General features: G+C 36.5%; 1 protein-coding gene across 10 annotated transcripts in view; it reads right to left on the bottom strand.

Moving 5' to 3' along the window:
- Positions 1–21,226, bottom strand: part of cno (adherens junction formation factor afadin) — a 267,454-nt gene that overhangs the window by 114,876 nt on the left and 131,352 nt on the right. The window lies entirely within an intron of this gene.

The raw sequence follows: 21,226 nt of genomic DNA, 5'->3' as shown, positions 1-21,226 counted from the left end.
GTTTATCCGTTCGAGAGTTAACGTGCGCACCAGCCAGCCAGACAGACGGACGGACATTGCTAAATCAACTCCAAATTGTCTGAAACACATTTCGTCCAAACATACTTGGGGTATAAAACTATTATTTCGATGAGGCACATTTTGCCCGTGTGAAAGTGTATATACCCTTTCTAGCCTAAAGGCTGTGGGTATAAAAATAAAAGGTTCGGACGCATTGTTTTTTGACAGTCACCAGCTGATGGTATATGTTCCTCTGTGTGCAATTCTGCTGAAATGTGAAATCCTTCAGCTTCGCCCGTAGAGTTGACCTTTCAACAAATAAGACTGGAAAACAGAAAGTGAACTGGTTTCTCGTCGTCGTTTTGCTTTAAATGTAAATTAATGTTGGGCTCCTGGATCAATATTTGATTTTGAAGATCGCCATTATTTAAGGCAACAAGGACCCTGTTTGTCTCTCAATCAAGTACTCTCCATATTTCTAAATATGGATATTTTATTCATTACCATATATGTTTAATAAATACACAATTGTAAATTTAGTTAACATTTTCAAAGCAAATATTTTTCTTTTTTATATTTAACCTGACACTATTGATTTTATTTGTCATAAATTATTCATGGCATGTCAAATTTATGACATTTGTACAATAAATACAGTACATAGGTAAACACACTAACATGCATATGCTAACGGATATAACATTTGTATTTGTTTGGTTGTGGAAAACATATATAAAGATACATTGCATACTTTTAGGATATAAACGAAATGCAAAACAAAAATGTGACATTCTCAATAACAAATAAACCACATAAAAAATTTGTACCAAATACAAAAAGTTTCCAAAACACTCAAACATGGCCATTACAACAATGAAAACCATTGAACTCAAATAAATACTTTTTATTTGGTAATATTTATTTTGGTCGTTTCTGACAATGTTAAATACTTTTTGTGGGTTAAACGAGACTGGTTTACTGGTTGGCTATACATAATTTCATTGAATTCACAATAATCTTGTTTGTTTCTGTCTGGTATTTTGTCATAGCACTTGAAAGGTAGTAGTTGAAAGTGAAATTCTTCAGGATATTGGTTATTACGAGTTGTTATTTTCAACAAAAAAATTTGCATACATTTGGGCATGACAATTTAAATTTATTATTTATGCCTCTTTTTCAAGCTAAAAGAAATCTTAGCAAATAATAAACAACATTTCAAAACTGTTTATTGTGAAATAAAGAATTATTTGTTGAGAATAAGGTAATGAAAACGATAGCAAAACAATTTTGTTGCCTTATTTCAGGCATTTAACAATAAATATAAACTTTATTGCATACTTTTTGGATACAATCAGGGCTATCATGAATATTTCCCTCGGATTTTTTCGCCCGAAAAATAATTTTAAAAAGTAAAATTCGTTTAAAATGAAACCTTGAAAACAACTAGAATTACTTAATTATGGAATATTCTCGCCGAAACGACAAAAATATTTCATGGGAATAAAAAGTTGTGAAATTGGAAAGGGGGAACAATTTCCGCACAAAATTTTTATTCATGATTGCCCTAAATATTTGTTTTTTTTTTTTGCTGAATGGGAATGTGGAGTATATTTTAAGGAAAATTGACGGATAATTTCAAATTGCTTTATTTACTGTGCCGCCCTCAAATAAAAATCACAATTAAATACATATTTTCTATGTCAAACTTGTCATAACAACTAATAAATCATATTTTCTTAAGGTGACATTTATTTGCTCTTCCCATGAAAACAAAAGTTATTAAAGGTTCTTAACACATAAAAAAAGTTTTTTTTCTACATAATAGAATAAAATAGAATTGATATTCGGGTATCAAACACACAAAAATGTCCCACGTTTTGTCAATTTGCATGTCAAATATTTGTCTTCGCATTTCCTATTGAAATTCTCATAAAGATAAAATTAATGTTCTGACAATAAAAAAAATGTTAAATGTCTTTATTTCGAAATACAGATTTATTCGTTGGAAAAAATAACATAATCAAAACGAGAGAACAAGAATTCTGTTTTTATAGTCTCTTATCACAGACGTTTAACAATATAAATTTTATTGCATACTTTTGGAAGAATGAAAATATTTGCATTTCTTATTGTGTGATTGGGGGCGTTAGAAGAATTTTATAGCATATTTTCAGGAACAGAAGCGTGAAATGTTTTTGTTCGCAATTATTATTTAAAAAAATTTGCATGGCTGGTTTAAAATGTTGGTTTGAAAATGTTATAAAAACAAGTCGCAAAGAGGTCAGAAGAAGGGGTTGAGGCAAATATTAAAGGTAGAACGAAATTGGCCAAGAATGGTCGAATTTTTTACTTAAATATGCTTAAACGAGTAAAAAAGAATCAGCGAATAACCTCAGCCTATGACTATACAAAACAAAAATTGGAGCAGGAGAGATGTACCTAAATGCTGTCCTCAATTGTAAAAGTAAATATATTTTCTTAAGCAATAAACAAAATGTTGGACATTTCCGGCATATGTACATTACATGACAGACCCAATCAATCATAGTTCATAATCCATCTTATATTGCAACAAGTAAGAACGGCGTTAAGTTGGGCCGGGCCGAACTTGTTATACCCTCCACCACGACTTGTATTGAAGTAAAATGGAACAATTAGTTTCCCTTACAAACATATGTACATATGCACAAACTGCCCCAAAATCTTAGGGATCACATTCGACACTACTTTCAAGCCGTGCGCGCACGCCACAGCTATCTGCGATAAACTGAAAAGTAGGGACAAGGTCCTCAAGTCCCTAGCAGGCAGCACTTGGGGTGCAGATAAAGAAACCTTGTTGACCACATATAACGCGATAGGTCGGTCTGTGGTAAGCTATGTGGCGAGATTATGTGATACGAATTGGAAAAAGATTCAAACTTGCCAGAATGCCGCCCTGAGAACAGCAACAGGGTGCCTCCTCAAATATTCAGTGGACCATCTACATGAGGAGGCAAAGATTCTTCCAGTAAAGCAACACAATGAGATGCTTTTGTTGCAGTACCTGCATGGATGTTACCGTGTGAGCCATCCCAATCACCATCTTGTGGGTAGGCCCGACACATTCAGGCAGCTCAGGAAGAATATCCATGCTCTAGAGGAAAAGGTCCAACGATACAGGAGGGAACCCCTAGATCAACAAGCATATCAAGCAGGTTTGAATAGCATTCACACGGACGCAGTGCCAAGGCCTTAAGCAATTATAGTGTGAATAAAGTACTCGGAGTACATCCCCCATCTATCGCAGCTGAGGAGCTGCGTTTTGGCTCAACTACGCTCGGGGTATTGCCGTCGCCTAAATTCTTATTGGGCGGAAATCGATCGCGCCGTGCAAGACATCTGCCCAGTATGTGGCATGGGCCCGCACGACACAAAACACCTTTTCAACTGCCCAGCCAAACCTACTCATCTAACTCCAGTGAATCTGTGGTTACATCCCATCGAAGCAGCCGCTTTCCTGGAACTGGAGATAGACCCAGAGCCAGATTGAACAGAAGAACGAACATACAAACACTGTTACAACAACAACAATTAGTTTTCCTTCGTTTATGAAGAAGTCTAAATTCCGAATTTCAGAAATTTCGGTAAAACAATGTGCCTAACCTTCAAAATTTCGAAATTCGGGAGGTACCGTTCAATGGGGGCTATATATCAACACGTCGATCAATACCGACAAATTTCCGGCGGAAAGTTTTTAGACTCAAAGAAAACTAAATACCAAATTTCTGATATTTTGGGTAAGATAATGTGGCTAAAATCTAAAAATACCGAAAATCAAGATTTACGCTTCAATGGGGGATATAGAAAGACGCGGCCCTATACATCATATTTTATAACCCCATGGAAGACTAAATAACAAATTTCGGTGGTATATTGACTTCACAACCTTCAGAATTACGAAAATCGGGAGGTACCGTTATATGGGGCTGTATCGAAATGTGGACCTATACCGACGAATTTCAGTCGGAGAGGATTTTACCTCTAACGTTGACTAAATACCAGAGATTTTAGTCATTTCGGTGGGTTGTTGTGGACACAACCTTAAAAATACCGAGGTACTGTTCTATGGAGGCGTCGACCTGTACGGACAAATTTCAGGTGGAAAGTTTAATACCCCAAATGAAGATTAAATACACACTTTCAGCCATTTCGGTGGAATATTGAGACCACAAACTTCAAAATACCGAAAATTGGGATGTACCGTTTTATGAGGTCTATATGAAGGCGAGGACCTATACCGACAAAATTAGAGCGGAAAGTTGAACGAACACCCCCAACGAAGACTAAATACCAAATTTTAGCCATTTCGATGGATTATTGTGGCCATAACCTTCAAAATATCGGAAATCGGGAGGAACCGTTCTATGGGGACTATATTAAGGCATGGACCTGTACTGACAGATTTCCGGGGGAAAGTTATGTACCCCTCATGAAGACTAAATACCAAATTTCAGTCATTTCGGAGCAATATTGAAGCCAAAACTTTCAAAATACAGAAAATCGGAAGGTACCGTCCTAAGGGGCTACATGAAGGCGTGGACATATACCGACAAATTTTATGTGGAATGTTTAATACTCCAAATGAAGATTAAATACAAACTTTCAGCCATTTCGGTGAAATATTGGGGTCACAATCTTCAAAACACCGAAAATCCGGAGGTACCGTTCTATGGGGGCTATATGAAGCCGTGGATAATTAAGCTAAAACCTTCAAAATACCGAAAATGTGGTGGTACCGCTCTATGGGGGCTATATCAAAATGTGGACCGATATAGCCTATTTGCAATACCAAACATCCTAGGAGTAATAGAAACTTCTATACCAAATTACAAAGCTCTTTCTTAAAAATTGCGAGCTGTATCTTGATTTCAAAAGACGAACCGAAAGACGGACATGGTTACATCGACTTAGAATTTCACCCTGATCAAGAATATATGGCGAAAAACAAAAATCCTTTGCAATTCCATTTGAAAAAAATTAAAAAAAAATTTGCGAGCTCATATACAATTTTTGGCTTAGAGGCTAGGAAAAAAATTCTTGTTTCAAATCTTTTCGCGTTCACAAAATTGGACGATGCGCGCAAAAGTTATAGCGGTTTTTATTCTCATATAAAGAAAAAATATTTAAAAATATCTTATTTGTTGTTATGAGAAAATGTATGCATAAATCGTTAACAGCTTTCCATATCTATTCATAGATGTTTAAATAGTTATTAAATTTATTATTATTTTCGCGGAAAATCAACAACTAATACAAAAAATTTGAAGAAAATCCAAATTATCCTTTCCAGAGTCCGTACAAACCCTCAAAAAATAAATTAAAAAATATATGCGAAATCTAGACAATGCGTAGAAAAATATGATACCAAATTTATAGAGATTGGGTACATAAATTGCATATTATAGCAACAACAAAAGAGAAAAACTTATTGTTGGAAAATATTGTTAGAAAAAACATTTGGGAGTTCTCCAACTACTTCCCTAAAATCCCATACAATGATTAATGTGTACTGCTAAAACTTCATCAAGAAATATGGTTTACCATCGTGAAAGCTTATTTGCTTACTGTGATAACTTATAAGGATAGGAAATAAAGAGTAATATTGAAATTACAATCATTCAAAAAATGTGGAAATTAAAAAGTCTATTATTCGCGAATTAGTTAAAATCAGTTGATGCGCATCCGTTTTTGGATACAGCGAATCAATCTCTTTCAATATCTATGCATATTTCGATGTTTCACTCAGCTGTCAAAGTGTGCCGCCAGTTGCATCACACAATGCAAAAAACCTTAAAGTGGATAAAAATCGCGCAATTTGCATACGATTTTGATGCGCATCCGGTTTCAGTAGCACCCATCAAAAATACGTCTATACACAAATATTTCAAACAGATTCTTCAAGAACCGCGGATGTGCCTCCACATTCTATTTTTGGTGTAAACCCCATATTACTCGCGAATCTCTGTAATTTATGACACGCATTTTCGCAAATATTATAATCGCGTATAAAGGATTCCATTTGCGTAAAAAATTTTAATGAAAATCCCGGTTTAGTACGCGGATTTGTCAAAATAAATTTTTGCTGATTTTCCTATTTTCAGGGTATCTATATCCGCGGTTTTAGTGGATGGATTCGATCGCGGATGGGCCCATTAGATCCGTCGCGTAAAAAAACTAAATTCACGCGGGGTACAAAGGAAATTTAATAGTACTTGTAAGATCAAAACGCAAAAAATAGGTTTTTTTAAAAAATTCACGCATCAAATATTGGCCTTTAGACTCCAATTACTAGGATGCTGTAAGGAGCACACTCCTTAGATATGCATTAACCCACTTAAAGCCACTGGTCGTTTAAACGCCAGCAAAAAATGTGAACAAAAATGCAGGTAAAAAACAGTTAAATACGTGTTTTATTGCGGAGTTTTTTGTATTTTGTAATTGTTGGCTCAAAGGTCTGTCCTTCCCCGTTCATAAATTGACATTTGGCCTGCGTAGTTTTTCGCGGTTCGGTCACAAAAATAACCCTTTTCGTGAAGTGATTTTTTGATTTTCTTACAATGGCAAAAAACACATAAGTAGATAATTTACACTTATACAACGCAGAGATTAGTTAGAAAACATGTGAAAGTATTATTCTAAAAACATAAATTGTTAATACAAAGCAAGAATTATTCTGTATTACCCTGCAAAGTTAGCTGTCCGTTTAAACGGACAGTGGCAAAATCCACTACCGTAAATTTGTATGGGAAATTGGAGTTTTTTAGAATTATGGATAAAGTAAACATGCCATTCTTTAGGGCGTACGATGGAAAATATGTTATAAAATGAAGAAGATAGAGAATGTATATAAAAATATAAAACAGTTGGCTTTGTGCGTACGACTAAAAATGAAGTTTACTTTATACATATTTGTAAAAAACACCAATTTCCCATACAAATTTACGGTAGTGGATTTTGCCACTGTCCGTTTTAACGGACACCCGATTCCTGAAAAACTATAGGTTTTAAGAAAAAAAGTTATTTTTTAAAAATTGCTTAAAAATGAAAATAAAACTAAATTCAATAAAAAAATTTCAAATTTTCCAAAAAAAAATTTTCTGGCGCTAAGTGGGTTAAACGACGTAAAATCACGAGTTCTATAATCCTATTATGAGTTTTGAATATTATTTTGTTGCGCGTCCGAATTATTAAAAAAATTCAAAAAACCCCGAAATTCCGGCTTCAAAATGTCAGCATCAATTTTGGGTGGATGCACTGGATATATCGAAAAATGATACACCAGTATCATATTGCCCATGAAGAATCCTTTGAGTCTTTCTTTGGGCATATGTCTATAAAATGTAAGGTTAAGCCAGAAATCGGAAGGGAGCATAAAAAAACTTGTTGGCTTCAACCCATTTTTACCTATTTTTCTACATTGATGCCACCACAGCTTCCACGTAAATTAATTTTAATGGTCGTCCTTATGGGATTCCTCCTAAAACACTTCATTTTAAAGAATTTCAATCATACTATATAGAATATGTTAACAGTTCGCGAATTCTGAATGGGTGAAACTCGGATTCATCGATTGTAAAAAATTTTTGTTTTTCGCCATATATACTTTATACGGTCTCTGATGCATATTTCGATGTGTTACAAACGGAATGATAAATTTAATTATACCCTCCATATTATGGTGGAGGGTAAGTTTTACTCAGGATGTCTAAGCCAGCATTACACTGATCGGATTTGCCACTGTCGAAAATTTTGAAGTTCTGGACAGGAATCGACTTGCAGACCTTCTGAGTGCAAGGCGGACGTGCTTACCACTGCACCACGGTGGCTTCCGATGAAAGTATGGACTAAATAAGCTACTTCCAACCACAGTTATCGTAAGCACCATTATAGGGAAAATTGTTGAACTTTTGTGGGGGAGGTAGGTACCGGAAGGTGTGGACCGATAAGGACCATCTTCGAACCTAAACTAATTATGAACAAAATATTACGATGTTGGACCAAATCGGCTAATCCATGGGCTAGCCAGACAGACAAAGGTATGGGCAGGACTCAAAATTGTCTGAAACGGATTTTTCCAAATACCTGCGTTCGACAGCCTTTCAAAGGTTTAATGGCGAAGTTTGGAAAAACACTTTCCGAGCCCTTCGACAAAAACTCAGTTTTTGAGAGTGTGCCAGTCCTTATGACCTTTTTCCGAATCTCTAGCATGATAAAGATCACTCTATACAAGAGACTGAATCAATGACCAAGCTAACATTTTTTCCAAATTCCTTTCGAAAACGGTCTGAATCTCTGAACAAATTTCCGATTCAGACGCCGAAATTCGTATCGGATTCGGTACGGAAGTTGTATGAAATTCTAAAAAATATTAGAGTTACCCGACGAATTCGGAAGAAAAGTCGAAGGAAAATTTAAATTTTCTGAAAGAAATCGGTCCGAATTCGGAAAAAATTCTGAAAAATTCGGCGGAATATTCAGATTTTCTGAAAGAAATCGGTACGAATTCAGAAAAGAATTTAGGCCCCAAGTATGTTTGGACGAAATCCGTTTCAGACAATTTGGAGTCGATTTAGCAATGTCCGTCAGTCTGCCCGTCTGTCTGTCTGGTTGGCTGGTGCGCACGATAACTCTCGAACGGATGAACCGATTTGGTCCAAAATTTGGCTTTCGTAATATTTTGTCCAAACTTAGTCTAAGTTCGAAGATGGGTTATATCAGTCCACTCCTTCCGGTACCTCCCCCACAAAAGTTAGAAAATGTTCGGAAGTTTTGTGCGCACGATAACTCTTGAAGGGAAATTTATACCAGACTTAGATGTGGATCAAATCGGTCCACTCCTTCGGGTACCTCCCACACAAAATTTCGGAAAAATTCAGTTTAGGACTAGCTGTCGAATCGCTTTCATTTTTGTTATAACAACTTGTATTCACTGCCCCACATACTAGTTTCAAAAGGGGCAAGTCCATTCTTCCTGAGAAAATAGCCTGAAATTTGCAAAAAAAAAACCGTGTGTAGTGGTTGGAGTGCAAGATAACTTCCGAACGGATCAACCGATTTGGTCCAAAATTTGGCCTTCATAATATTTTGTCCAAACATAGTTTAAGTTCGAAGATAAGCTATATCGGTCCACACCTTCAGGTACCTACCCCACAAAAGTTTAAAATTGTTCGGAAAAAGTGTTCGCACGATAACTCTTGAAGGGAGTGACCGATTTGGTCCATACTTTATACATCCTAATATATCTACCAGATATAGATCAGGTGCGAATATGGACTATAGGTGTCTACTCCTTCGGATACCTATCACACAAAATTTCGCACAAGTTCACTTTAAAAATTTGGCCTTCTTCAAATTTTGCCTACTGGTTCACAACTTCCGGTACTTCCCCCGAATGTTTTAAAAATGTCGCTTAGATGGTATGAACGATATCTGTTGAACAAATTTGGTCCAAACTTTGGATCTCCTAATAATTTGTCGAAATTTAGTTTAACTTCTAAAATGGAGGTACCTTAAGTCTAAGTGCAGTTTAAGGTCTGTTCGAGATCCTTTAGAAATATATACCGATGCATTGTGGTCCAGTTTACAACGATATTATGTTTTCCGTGGACAAGTCCATGACCGGCTGAAATGACTAGTGGGCGCGATATCAATCGAAAAGATATGACTATGTCGGTCCATTCCTTTAAGTACCTACTCTGCAACACTTTTAAACTTTAATCCTAATCCACACTTCCGTGAAAATACCCTAAATACATTCGATCTGACCGTAGATGAAAGTTTCAATTCAAATAGGCTGAGGGTATATCTCTGTCGGCCAAGCCGACTGATACTTTCTTACTTGTTTTGTACTTCTTTACATATTGTACAGGGAAAAAGCTATCAGAGATCTATAGGAGCTCTCCCACTTTCGTTTTTTTTTTCAGAAATTCACTGAAATTCCATTTTGTTAGTTGTTCGAATATTCTATATAGCCAAGCTACCAGAGATCTGCAAGAACAGCTACTTTCTTACTACATACTTGTGTATTCATTGTTTTTGTACTGCTTTTCATTGCATCTCCCATTAAGTTCTACTATTTGTTCTGTCAATAGCCCCCCATTACTTGCCTTTTCTGGTTCCATAATAAATTAAAATACTAAAAAAAAATATTTACTGCTCCTCCAAACTTTTCAATTCAAATATAGATTTTGTATTTTATAAACAACAGTAGATATAAGTCGATTTATAGAATCTATTTATCATAATACATTTTTAAAGAATATGACGGATAAGAAAATGTTTAACTATTCTTCAAATGGGGTAACAACACGTATGTGGCGTGTATTCATACCATTCGTTGCATTGGCGAATGGTTTGAATACTCAACACAAAGCGAGAAATGACAAGCACTGAGCAGATAATCATAATCTAGAATGTCATCATGTCTTTATACCATTCTATTTCGTGCATGACACTACAGAATCAAATGTAGGGTTAAGGCTTGGTTGAATTTGAATTTATGAATATTCATGCAGATCTCTGATATCTATTCAAATATTCGAAGTACCTCGATTTCGAAAGAGTTCAAACAATTCTTTAATTTTAAATCGACTGTACTAAAGTCTTCCATGTATCCTTTTCTAATAATTTAGATCTTTTAAAGTTCATAATAAAACTTACATATATTCTCAAGTGCCATCGAACTTTAAAATTATGTACTTTGTATTGCATACTTTTGGGGGATTAAAGCGTACATTTATAATTTGTAATCCAAAAGTAAACTCCACATTCAATTATAACAATCTCCTGTAACCTTTAACTTAAAAAAAAGGGAAGAATAATTTATGTGTGTGTGTGTTTGTTTAAAACTTACGTCTTATTCCCCAATCCATCATTGTGACCGGATAAAATAACTGCTAACCGCAAACGAAGCAAAAGGAAAATAAAACAATAACAAGCGGCCCAACCAAAAATCAGACACTGCCACTCCAAGTCTAAAGAAATATATAATTTTTTTATGTATTTTTTATATACACGAGTTTCAAAGACAATGGCGGCGAGAAAGAAGATACGGCTGCTCCTGATGGAGGTTTTGCTGGTTGGTAGAGTGGTATTTATGGCGACGATGATGATTATGCTGATGACGTCTGATCATTGTTTACAAGGGATTTGGCTAAACACGGGTTGATACATGTAAAAGGAATATGATGAGAATTCAAAACCTTAGACATGTTTTGGCATACAAGGACTTTGCCGAGTTTGTTAGTCATTGTAATAGTCATAATCAACTGTTGATAAAAACACGCTTTTCCGAGGAATATTTCAGACTTGTTTAAATATTTTTTTTAATTAAAGGAACATGTTAATTATTATTATTATTCTTCAATGTCGCAAATATTTGCCACAATATTTTTGTTTATTTTTCCAAATAATTTTTTTCTATTTCATTTTACTTTTATTTTCTAAATAATTAATATCACTTCTTTCTGTCATGACAAATCCGCGCTTTTCTGGTGTTGTTATTATTTGTTGCACAATTAAAACATAACTGAATGTTCATTTATGTGAATTTCGTTAGAATTCTTTCGTAGATTACTACTGGTCTGAAACAACACAGAGTTAACAACCTTTTGGTTGGAAGCAACAAAATTGTATCGAACATTGGGAAAGCATAATCTAAAACAATTGAAACTTCCACCACCCACCCAAAAATCTGAAAAAAACTTTCCTAAGCGGAAATTCCTTCAGCCAACCATATAGATATGTTGCAGATCATACTCCAATTTCAGACATCATACCAAGGCCACAATCAAATACAAACACAACATGGGAAAGGAAATTGAGAAAAATATCCTCATGAAATACTATGCCACTCACTCACTATAGAACAAAACACGAGGAGAGAAAAACATAGACAAACAACAACAACCATAAACCTTTTCAACAACATAAATCCTCAATACACCAAAATTGGTTTCAGGCGGTATTAAAAGAAGACCGGTAGTGAAGTAATTGCTACTTTAGAATAATACGACGACACTGAGAAAAAGCAAAGGATTTTTTCTTTAAATAGATTGAAGACTGGGAACTGAAGATTTCTTCGAAAAAAAAACGTGAACTAAGAGGGACTGAAAATTCCAATTGCAAGTTTTTCACCTCAAGACTTTGGAAGAAATCCTTACTGATTTTTTTTCTATAGAAAAACTCAAACCTGTCGAATTTTTCTTCTATAGAAAAAAATATATGTAATAATTGTTCCGCAAATATCCCAGGCGGGACAGGGGAGACTTCTCTCATATCAATGAGTGCACCCCGATTCATATTAGCTCAATGATATGGGACCTACTGTTTATCGCCGAGTCCGAACGGCGTGTCTAAAGACACCACTTGTAGAGAAGTTGTACAAGGCTGAAATACTCAGGAAATGATGCCAACATTACTGAGGGGTATTTTGCCACCGTTGAAAAGTGTTAGATGTTGACTGGCCGGGGAATCGAACCCACGACCTTCAGCGTGCAAGGCGGGTGTGCATACCATTGTACCACGGTGGCACCCTAGAAAAAAAATATACTTGGGAATTTTTTCTATAAAAAAATAAGATCTGACGAATATTTTTCTATAGAAAAAAATCAGACCTGACAATTTTTTTTTTCTATAGAACAAACTCAGACCTGTCGGATTTTTTCCATATAAAAAACTAAGACCAGTGGGAACATTTTCTACAGAAAAAAACTCAGTCCTGTCGAATTTTGTTTTCTATAGAAAGACAAATTTGACAAGTCTGAGTTGACGAATTTTTTCTATAGAAAAAAATCAGAACTGAGGAATTTTTTCTATAGAAAAAAAAAGATCAGATATGAGGAATTTTTTCTTTAGAAAAAAATCAGAACTGTGGAATTTTTTTTTTCTATAGAAAAAAATCAGAACTGAGGAATTTTTTTCTATAGAAAAAAATCAGAACTGAGGAATTTTTTTATATAAAAAAATCATAACTGAGGAATTTTTTTCTATAGAAAAAAAATCAGAACTGAGGAATTTTTTCTATAGACAAAAATCAGACCTGACAAAAAAAAAATCAGAACAGAGGATTTTTTTTCTATAGAAAAAAATCAGACCTGACGAATTTTTTTCTATAGAAAAAAATCAGACCTGACGAATTTTTTTCTATAGAAAAAAATCAGACCTGACGAATTTTTTTCTATAGAAAAAAATCAGACCTGACGAATTTTTTTCTATAGAAAAAAATCAGACCTGACGAATTTTTTTCTATAGAAAAAAATCAGACCTGACGAATTTTTTTCTATAGAAAAAAATCAGACCTGACGAATTTTTTTCTATAGAAAAAAATCAGACCTGACGAATTTTTTTCTATAGAAAAAAATCAGACCTGACGAATTTTTTTCTATAGAAAAAAATCAGACCTGACGAATTTTTTTCTATAGAAAAAAATCAGACCTGACGAATTTTTTTCTATAGAAAAAAATCAGAACTGACGACGTTTTTTCTATAGAAAAAACCAGAAGTGACGAATATTTTCTATAGCCTTGTCGGACTTTTTTTCTATAGAAAAAACTCAGTCCTGTCAAACTTTTTTTTTTAGAAAAAAAAACTCAGTCCTGTCGAACTTTTTTTCTATAGAAAAAAAAAACACAGTCCTGTCGCACTTTTTTTCTATAGAAAAAAAACGCAGTCCTGTCGAACTTTTTTTCTATAGAAAAAAACTCAGTCCTGTAGGACTTTTTTTTTCTATAGAAAAAAACTCAGTCCTGTTGGACTTTTTTTCTATAGAAAAAAAACTCAGTCCTGTTGGACTTTTTTTCTATAGAAAAAAACTCAGTCCTGTTGGACTTTTTTTTTCTATAGAAAAAAACTGAGTCCTGTTGGACTTCTTTCTATAGAAAAAAACTCAGTCCTGTTGGACTTTTTTCTATAGAAAAAAACTCAGACCTGTTGGACTTTTTTTTTCTATAGAAAAAAACTCAGACCTGTTGGACTTTTTTTTTCTATAGAAAAAAACTCAGACCTGTTGGACTTTTTTTCTTTAGAAAAAACTCGGTCCTATTGGACCTTTTTTCTATAGAAAAACACTCAATGCTATTGGACTTTTTTTCTATAGAAAAAAACTCAGTCCTGTCGCGACTTTTGTTCTATAAAAAAACTCAGTCCTGTGAGACTTTGAATTTTGTTCCATACGGACAACACAGTCTTGGGGAACTATAAAATTTTTCTATAGATAGAAATGAGTCCTGTAGGACTGCGAATTGTGTCTATAGAATAAGATTAGTTCTGACGAACTGTGGAATTTTTTCCATAGAAAAAAACTCAATCCTGTGAGACTGTGGATTATTTTCTATTGTAGAAAAAGTTCAATTCTGTGGGACTGTGAAATGTTTCTATAGAAAAACTTAGTGCTTTGGTACCGTGGAATTTTTTCTATAGACAAAATTTAGTCCTTTGTGACTGTGAATTTTTTCTATAGCAACGAACTCAAGTCCTGACGGATTCTTGATTTTTATACCCTCCACCATAGGATGGGGGTATATTAAGTTTGTCACTACGTTTGTAACTACTCGAAATAATCATTGTAGACCCCACAAACTATATATATTCTTGATCAGCGTGCAATTCTACATCGATATAGCCATGTCCGTCCGTCTGTCCGTCTGTCCGTCTGTGGAAATCACTCTAGCGTCCGAACGGATTGACGTAGGTTGATGAAATTTTGGGAAAATATGTTATATTTACGTAGGACTTTTGGTATTGAAAGCGGGCTATGTAGGTCCACGCTTTCGTATAGCCCCCATACAAAATGACGCGTGACGCGTCGTCGTTTTAAGGAATTTTTAAGATATTTGGCCCATTTTACCACCGAATTGGTTGTAATTTGGTACTTTGTGTCTCCAGAGGCCAAAAAATATTCCTACCAAAGTTGGGTTATATAGGTCCACGTTTTGGTATAGCCCCCATATAAGGCCCCATATAAAGTACGCGTCATTTTAATATATTTTGAATGTATTAGACCCATTTGACCACAGAATTGGTTGTAATTTGGTATTTTGTGTCTTCAGAGGCCAGAAAACATTCCTACCAATGTTGGGTTATATAGGTCCACGTTTTGTTATAGCCCCCACATAAGGCCCCTTATAAAGTACGCGTCATTTTAATATATTTTGAATGTATTAGACCCATTTGACCAAAGAATCGGTTTTAACTTTGTATTTTGTGTTTCCAGAGGCTAAGAAACATTTCTATCATAAAATGTTTATATAGGTCCACGTGTTGATATAGCCCCCATAATACAATATCTCCCGATTTTCGATATTTTGAACGTTTTAGCCTCATTATCACACCGAGATGGCTGAAATTTGGTATTTAGTCTTCTTTAGGCTTATAAAACTTTCCACCAGAAATTTGTAGGTATAGGTCCACGCCATCATATAGCCCCCATAGAACGGTACCTTCCGAATTTCGGTATTTTGAAGGTTGTGGCCACATTAATCCACCGAAATGACTGAAATTTGTGGTGGAGGGTATAAAAAGTTCGGCCCGACCGAACTTAACGCTTTTCTTACTTGTTTTATATAGAAAAACTCAAGTTGTGGCGGAGTGTGGAATTTTTCTGTAAAAAAAACTAAGACATATGGTCATTGAAAAAATCTCACTATTGTACCCCTGTCAAAGAACTTTTCGTTAAGTGTACTTCACTGCTACACATCCTTGCAATAACATCCAGCAGGTGGTCATTAATAAAAAGTAAACATTTACTAAATGCCCCCCCTTCGCTCTATCCTGCTTCTGACCAAACAATAACAACATGGTTCTCCAACAGATAGAGAGAAAATTATGGACATACTCTCGCACACTCAAACCACTACCACACAATGTCTGTGCCATCAAGTTTGAGTTTGATTCATGGTGATAAATTTTCGTTAGGACAACTTAAAGGATACAACTTTATTTACACAGAATGTCTTAATGTTCCTTTCTCATGATTGTTTTGTGTACATTGTGTAGTAGTTGTTGTTGTTGATGGAAAGACAATTTGTATGGAGCCTCCATACAGGAGTACAATATAAAGGACGAGCAAGCAACAAAGTAATTTACCATCAAAACATTATTGTATTTGTGGAGGGGGCGATTGTGATATGTCGAAAGGACTTGATGAAATAATAACAATAATAGGGTGGTATTACATACAAACTTGCACGAGATGTACAATGTTTACAAAGCAATATTTGATGTATTACACACGACTTTGTAAGGTACAAATGACTAATTCACTGAACATGATGATTAGGAGAGAAGAGCTAAATACGAGTAAGTCAAACAATATTAGTAGAAATTGGAGAAAATGACTTGGCGAAGCTAGACTGTTCATGTGGGTACTAAAAAATGTCCATGGGGATTCCTATAAAGGGAATTCACGTAAATTTGTTGTATAATTTCACCAATTATAGGCGAGCCCGCAAAATATGTTCAAAGTTGCCATTATAATACAACAATAATATATTTAACTCTAAAACAGTTTCTTTACTAAATTAGAACTAGTGAATATAAAGTATTCGATTAAATTCATAATTTTTTGAAGGCACACGAACATTTTGTTTCCTAATTGTGAAATCATAACATGTCAAAAAGTTAATTATAGATCCATTGATATGTCCTCTGAATTGTGTCACATTTTATTTTTCAATTTTATGTGTACATTTGAAAACCATTTGACATTTAGCCCCTAAAAGAATACAATAATGACGAAAATAACAATAAGACGCCTAAAGGTATACTCCCAAAAAAAAAAAAAAAAACCTGTTACCTTGCAGACAATAGTCTTAGCGTCTTTGTTATGTGACAAAGTTCACACACACGCGCACACACACACCCACATAAACAGCATACACCAACCATAGATTCACATCAAAATTTGATTTTTAATTTCGAAAAAATTGTCCTTTTCTTTTGGTTGTCCCCCTAACAACCTCCTTTTCACCTAAACAGTCACCATTTATGTTTGCCCCTCAGCAAATCACCAGCAACATAAAACGTTTCGCTTTTACACCAAACACCCACTTACGACGCTTAAAGCAAAGCACATCGCTTGCTAAAAAGAAAATCCTCTTATTAAAATACCTTAATATGATTTTGGAAATCTTTAACAAAATGTTTGTCTCTTCCTCTTCTACTTGTTCTTTTTTTGTATGAAGAAGGTTGGTTCCTACAATGATGGAAGCCGTAGTAGTCTCAAGAAAATTTAAATTGGAATCAAGTTTAAAGCTCATAATCTTTAATACTTGTGTTTAACACGCTATAAGCTTAAGTAGGATAAATTTTGACAAGGATGTAAACAGGAAGCAAGCATTTAATACTTCAACTGATGTCCTTTGTATAAAGAAATCTTTGCACTACTCGCTCCCCTCTTAAGTTCTTTTAAAGGAAAATTGGTATGGACGGGGGTTTATATAGGAAACATGAACAGTACTTGAGAACAGTGCCAATATCCATGAAAATTGTATACGACCTCAAGAACGTCGTCTCTTTTCATTATAAAAAATTCTATTGAAAAAAGAAAGACAAGCACATACCTCATAGAAAGGTATGTTACTATTCAGAGCCCTGAGCGGCCCTGAACAAATCCCCTGCGCATGACTCTCATCAAAGTTCTATAGAAACCTCATTGTGGCTCCAGATTTATCGAAAACGTTCGATAGAGTCAATCACACCATCCTTTTGAGGGAAATTATGGACACCACACTCCCTAACCACCTCAAAATACGGTTGAACTACTATATGGCCGGTAAACAATCCTACTTGCAATCCCACGGCAGCGGGTTCTTTCGTACCGGATTGACCCGAAACCATAGTGTTTCGGCCAGAGGCTGCCAACCCAGCATCAAACCTGTGCTTCACGTAGATTTCTATGCTGCTACAACAACAACTTGCAATTTGAGGGACACAGATGTCCCGAAAAGAAAAAAAGCAAACATGGAGTGGGTTACGGTTCCGCTGCAATACAACTTTTATGATTCTCAATTGTCAGAGAGATGAAGAACAATATAAACAATTACTCCCCAATTCTTAAGGACTTTTTCACAGAAACCTACAACTATTCGCACTACAACGGCAGCCCTAGGCGAGCACATAAAGAAACTGTTAACCACATATAAGGCAATAGGTCGGTCTATGGTTAGCTATGGGGCGGAATAAATTACAAACTTGCCAGAATGCAGCCTTGAGAACTGCCACAGGATGTCTCCTCATGTCTTCGTTGGACAATTTACAAGAGGAGGTTACGATCTTGCCTGTGCGTAGGCAGAACTTCGTGCTGTAGATGCAGTATTTGCTTTGGTGCTATAGACAAAACCATGCAAATCTTCATAAGTTGGATAGATACCCCGCGCCCAGTCAGATACTCATGATTTACAGAGAGATGTTCAAAGAGAGAAAAGAGAAACTTTAGATCAAGAGGCATATCAAGCATGTTTGAGTAGTATTCGCGGAGGCTATAAGAGTCTATCGTAATGGAAAAAACCAGTAAGGAAAGGATCAAAGTCGGGCGGACCGACTATATGATACCCTACACCACTGTGAATAGGTAAAATATATATGGGAACTAAATCCAAATGTGAACAGATTACGATATAATTTGGCACATATATTTTTAGACCAAACACCGTCACACATTCCAAATTTCATCAATATTAGACATACATAGCGTCTTTGGTGCATCAAATACCTTAAATCAGGCGAAAATATATATGGGAGCTATATCCAAATCCGATCCGATTTTGATATTATTTGGCACCCTTATTTCTAGACCAAATTCCGTCACACATTTCAAATTTCATTGAGATCGGACATATATAACGTCTTTCGTGCACCAAATACCAAAAATCGGCCGAAAATTTATATGGGAGCTATATCCAAATCTGAACCAATTTCGATATAACTTGGCACATTTATCTATAGACCTAATTCTACCACACATTCCAATTTTCATCAAAATTGGACAGATACAGCGTGTTTGGTGAATCCGCAATTTGTTTCAATCGACAGTTTGTCGAACACCCCGGGAGTGGCAGGGCGAAGAGAAGAGTGCTTCGTCGCATTAGATCTCTTCATGCCGAAGATGAACCACCGCAGTATACAATGGGTAGTATGCCATCAGGAAAGCTAAATCATCCAAAGCGTTGGGTCCTAATGGAATCTCCATGGTAATGCTGAAACAGCTGGATGAGCCGGGAGTAGAGTATCTAACAAAAGTTCTCAATCTGTCGCTAGCCACCCTCATTGTTCCCCAAGTCTGGAAAATTGGCAGGCAAGGATGCCAGCAAAGGTGAATGGTATAGGACTATTTCGCTTATGTCACCTGTAGCGAAGACCCTTGAGGCCTTAGTCCTCCCCAGCATTAGAAATAGCTATCAAGTTGCCGATCATCAGCATAGATTCCGTAAGCAGCATAGCACGACAACAACGCTGCACGCCATCTCCACACATATTTGTCGAGGACTCAACCAGGTGCGGCCGTGTGATAGAACAGTGATGGTGGCGCTTGACTTATCAAAAGCCTTTGATACTGTCAAGCACTCCACGCTGTTCGAGGACATCGAGCAGACAACCCTCCGGCCAAGTCTGAAACGTTGCATAATCAACTATATCGCATGTCGTATGTGGAATTCAGGAACAAGAAATCCAAGCCCCGTAGAGTGAAACAGGCAGTTCCCCAAGGAGGGGTGATATCTCCGGAACTGTTTAACCTCTACCTTTCATGTATTCCGCCCGCTCCAGACGGCATTGAGATCGTAACGTATGCGGATGATTGTACGATCCTGGCGTCAGGTACCTACCCTCATGACATCTGTGAGAGACTGAACTCTTATTTAACCGATCTTACAACCTTTTTCCACGCGAGGAATATGCAGATATCCGCCACTAAATCGACGACCACTCTGTTCACCACATGGACGGCGCAGTATAGAAGAGAGTTGAATATCAGGGTCGATGGTAGCAGAATTCCGACCACAAACTGCCCCAAAATTCTAGGGGTCACATTCGTCCGCGCATGCCGCAGCTATCAGCGATAAACTGAAATGTAGGAACAAGGTCCTCAAGTCCCTAGCGGGCAACACTTGGGGTGCAGATAAAGAAACCTTGTTGACCACGTATAAAGCGATACGTCGGTCTATGGTAAGCTATGCGGCGCCAGTATGGTCCCCGAATTTATGTGACACGCAGTTGGATAAGATTCAAATTTGTCAGAACGCCGCCCTGAGAACAGCAACAGGGTGCCTCCACATCCCCCATCTATCGCAGCTGAAGAGCGTCAGCTGCCACGACAAACCAGAGTAGTTTTGGCTCAATTACGCTCGGGATATTGCAGTCGCCTAAATTCATATTGGGCGGGAATCGATTGCACCGTGCAAGACATCTGCCCAGTATGCGGCATGGGCCCGCACGATACTAAGCACCTATTCACTGCCCCGCCAAGCCTACTCATCTGACTCCAGTGAATCTGTGGTTACATCCCATCGAAGTAGCCAACTTCCTGGAACTGGAGATAGACCCAGAGCCAGATTGAACAGGAGAACGAACATACAAACTTAATAATAAAACACTGTTACAACAACAACATTTTATGTGGGAGGTGAGTTACATGCGGATTTCAAATTTTTGTTGGTACCCTCAGGGTTTCTTGAAGCTTTTAAGCCATTATCCCAGGACAAAAAGTGTACCGTCGAAAAGGGGACGGCAGGACAACGATCCGATAGGTGGTCTTTAACTTCACATTTTCCGAATTTTGTGTGGGAGGTAGCCGAAGCAGTGGACCGATATAGTCCATATTCGAACCCGATATATGCCTGGACGTAATATTACCATATGCAAAGTTATGAACAATTCGGCTACTCTCTTCGGGGGTTATCGTGCGCACTATCTTAGCGAACATTTTTGAACTTTTGTGGGGGGAGGTACCGGAAGTAGTGAACCGATATCTTCAAACTTAAGTTAGTACAAAATATAACGAATGCCAAATTTTGTACCCGACCGGTTGCTGCGTTCGAGAGTTATCGTGCGCACCAACCAGACAGACGGACAGACATTGCTCATTCGATTCCAAATTGTCTGAACAGATTTCGTCCAAACATACTTGGGGTCAAATGTCCCGAGTAAACCTCTTCGAGACCGACGCAGAGGAGACTGCCCCGAGTATTCATTG

This window comes from Musca autumnalis, unplaced genomic scaffold (genome assembly GCF_047663935.1).
Source record: "Musca autumnalis isolate F117 unplaced genomic scaffold, ASM4766393v1 scaffold_1, whole genome shotgun sequence".
Classification (NCBI taxonomy): Eukaryota; Metazoa; Arthropoda; class Insecta; order Diptera; family Muscidae; genus Musca; species Musca autumnalis.
This window is presented reverse-complemented; position numbering and strand designations above follow the sequence as displayed.